This window comes from Phymastichus coffea, unplaced genomic scaffold (assembly GCF_024137745.1).
Source record: "Phymastichus coffea isolate CEN01 unplaced genomic scaffold, Cenicafe_Pcof_1.1 PCOF00217, whole genome shotgun sequence".
NCBI classification, from domain to species: Eukaryota; Metazoa; Arthropoda; class Insecta; order Hymenoptera; family Eulophidae; genus Phymastichus; species Phymastichus coffea.
In genome coordinates, this window is record NW_026707028.1 from 22,501 (window position 1) to 25,803 (window position 3,303).

At 43.4% G+C, this 3,303-nt stretch overlaps 1 pseudogene; it reads left to right on the forward strand.

Moving 5' to 3' along the window:
* The window catches only part of LOC131674162 (large subunit ribosomal RNA), a 4,439-nt pseudogene extending 1,727 nt beyond the window's left edge, over positions 1 to 2,712 (forward strand).
* Positions 2,713 to 3,303: the final 591 nt, after the last annotated feature.

The window sequence follows — 3,303 nt, forward strand, 5'->3', positions numbered from 1 at the left end:
CGTCGGTGCAGATCTTGGTGGTAGTAGCAAATACTCCAGCGAGGCCCTGGAGGACTGACGTGGAGAAGGGTTTCGTGTGAACAGCCGTTGCACACGAGTCAGTCGATCCTAAGCCCTAAGAGAAATCTAATGTCGATGACGGTGTACAATTTTTTAATGTAACTCGACTCGAGTGCACACCCGTCGGGCGAAAGGGAATCCGGTTCCTATTCCGGAACCCGGCAGCGGAACCGCATACAATTCGGGCCCTCGCAAGAGTGTTCGTCGGGGTAACCCAAAGTGACCTGGAGACGCCGTCGGGAGATCCGGGAAGAGTTTTCTTTTCTGTATAAGCGTTCGAGTTCCCTGGAAACCTCTAGCAGGGAGATAGGGTTTGGAACGCGAAGAGCACCGCAGTTGCGGCGGTGTCCGGATCTTCCCCTCGGACCTTGAAAATCCAGGAGAGGGCCACGTGGAGGTGTCGCGCCGGTTCGTACCCATATCCGCAGCAGGTCTCCAAGGTAAAGAGCCTCTAGTCGATAGACTAATGTAGGTAAGGGAAGTCGGCAAATTGGATCCGTAACTTCGGAATAAGGATTGGCTCTGAGGAGCGGGGCGTGTCGGGCTTGGTCGGGAAGTGGGTCTGGCTGACGTGCCGGGCCTGGGCGAGGTGAACTCGTTCCCCTCGAGGGGATGAGGGATCAGAGCTCGGTACCGTGCCTTGGCCTCCCACGGATCTTCCTTGCTGCGAGGCTTTCGGAGCGGTTTCTCCGTCCCGATCGTTCTCTTCGGCCGCCATTCAACGCTCAGCTCAGAACTGGCACGGACTAGGGGAATCCGACTGTCTAATTAAAACAAAGCATTGCGATGGCCCTCGCGGGTGATGACGCAATGTGATTTCTGCCCAGTGCTCTGAATGTCAACGTGAAGAAATTCAAGCAAGCGCGGGTAAACGGCGGGAGTAACTATGACTCTCATGGTATGGTGCTTTCGCGGACCACTGCGAGGGTCTTGAGGGCACTAGATAGACAGGTGAGGATTGCAGTTCGGAAGTGGCTGCGTTTGCCCAAGGATACTCCATTAGGGTACTTCCACGCCAAATGCAGGGATGGTGGATTGGGAGTCCCGGCTTTCATAACATCTGTGCCGGGACAAATACATGCTAGATTATTGGCAATGGCCCATTCCACATCACCTGCGGTGCGGGACGCCACTCAACACCTATATAACGTTAAGCTGGTCCGATGGGCTGAGGGGCTGCTCACATATAATGGGCAGTCACTTACGGGTCCAGAAGATCGGCGACGTTATTGGGCGTCCCGGCTCCATCAATCCAACGATGGAAGCGAGTTGCGTGAGGCTGCTAAAGTCACCGCTAGCAGCTTTTGGGTAGATGCAGGTAGTGCGAGAGTCCCTGGTCGGGATTATATCCAGTACCACAGGACACGAATTAACGCTCTACCCTCCAGAATAAGAACATCTAGAGGGCGCCGTGACGGAGGTGTTCCTGTGCTTTGTCGTGCCGGATGTCACGTGGCGGAGACTACGGCGCACATTGTACAGGGCTGTCACCGAACTCATGGTGGCCGAATTCTGAGGCATGATGCCATTTGTCGCATAGCTGCGACAGGGCTCAGGCAAAAGGGGTGGCGCGTGTTCGAAAATCCGCACTACTGTCTTCCATCAGGGTTACAGAAACCTGATGTCGTTGCAGTAAAGGATGGGAGCGTCAAAGTCATCGATGCACAGGTAGTTAGTGGAGCAGCATCACTTGACGACGCACATAACACCAAGTGCAGAAAATATGATACTCTTCCGCTTAAACATCATATAGCAAATGAGTTGGGGGTTGTGGTCGAGAATATCTCGGTCACATCCATTACCCTCTCATGGAAGGGTATCTGGTCGTTGAGGTCTGCTAATGACCTGACCTCCTTGGGACTTCAAAAACTCTTACCAGGCATAACAACAAGAGCTTTGCAGGGTTCGCACACGAATTGGACACGGTGGAACGGGATGACTGGTGTTTATCCCAGTAATCCTGTTCCACGAGAAGGGATAGGATAGGGCGGTTACGGTCAACACGCTACAGCGTTTGGGTAACCCAGGCCCCACCATCTTAAGTCGGCACTGGGAAATAAAGCCGCGGCCTGCACAACCAACATCATCAGTGCAGGTGACAGATGGAGTTTTAGTGGGTATTCCTCTATGAGGTGAGTCCCACATACCAGCACCAACATCTGCTGAGATGCGTAAATGCATTTCTCCATCTATAAAAAAAAAAAAAAAAAAAAAATAGCCAAATGCCTCGTCATCTAATTAGTGACGCGCATGAATGGATTAACGAGATTCCCACTGTCCCTATCTACCGACCGATCTACCGGCTACCAGCCACTGTCCCTATCTACCGAAAGGAGCACACAAAAAAAACCGGTTTCTAGTGCGGGTTAAATTCCAGAAATGGATATAAAGTGTCAAGTGCGCGACCAGTGACTTGTGTGAATGAAGGTAACGTGTAAAATTACTTAATTAAATATTTATTTAACAATCTAAACTCTACCCACTCGCGGATAATTTCCTAAGATTACTACATCATTTTTAAATTTAAACTAAATAGAAATTTAATTAAACTCCACGACATTTCATTCTAAAAATTATATAAATAATTATAAAGTGAAAATAAATTAACTAACTGCTTAAATAATTATCCAAAACTGTTACAACGGTCAAACAAATTGTAAAACAAATTATAAACAAACAAAGAAATAAATTCATTCATACAAACACACCAACATACAACAAACAAAGATACAAAAATAATAAAAGCTAAATAAACCTAAATGAAAACCTATAAACTTATAAACAAAATATAATTAAACAACAAATATGTTAAATAACAATAATACAAACATAACATACACCCAAATAATTTTATAAGATTAATACATAATTTAAAAATCATCTTGCACCAAAATAAATTTAAAATAAACCAAATAAATAATAAAAATGCAACTATAAAATAACAAATAAATAAATACCTTAATAAAAAGCACACACGAATAACTAGATTAACTTAAATATATTTTAACAATCAAATAAAAATAAAACTAAATAAAATAAAATAAAACAAAATAAAATAAAATAAAATAAAACAAAATCAAATAAAATAAAATAAAATAAAATAAAATAAAATAAATAATAAAATAAAATAAAACAAAATAAAACAAAATAAAATAAAATAAAATAAAAGAAAATAAAATAAAACAAAATAAAATAAAATAAAATAAAATAATTAAATAACCTCTATTAATTAATCAAATTAAT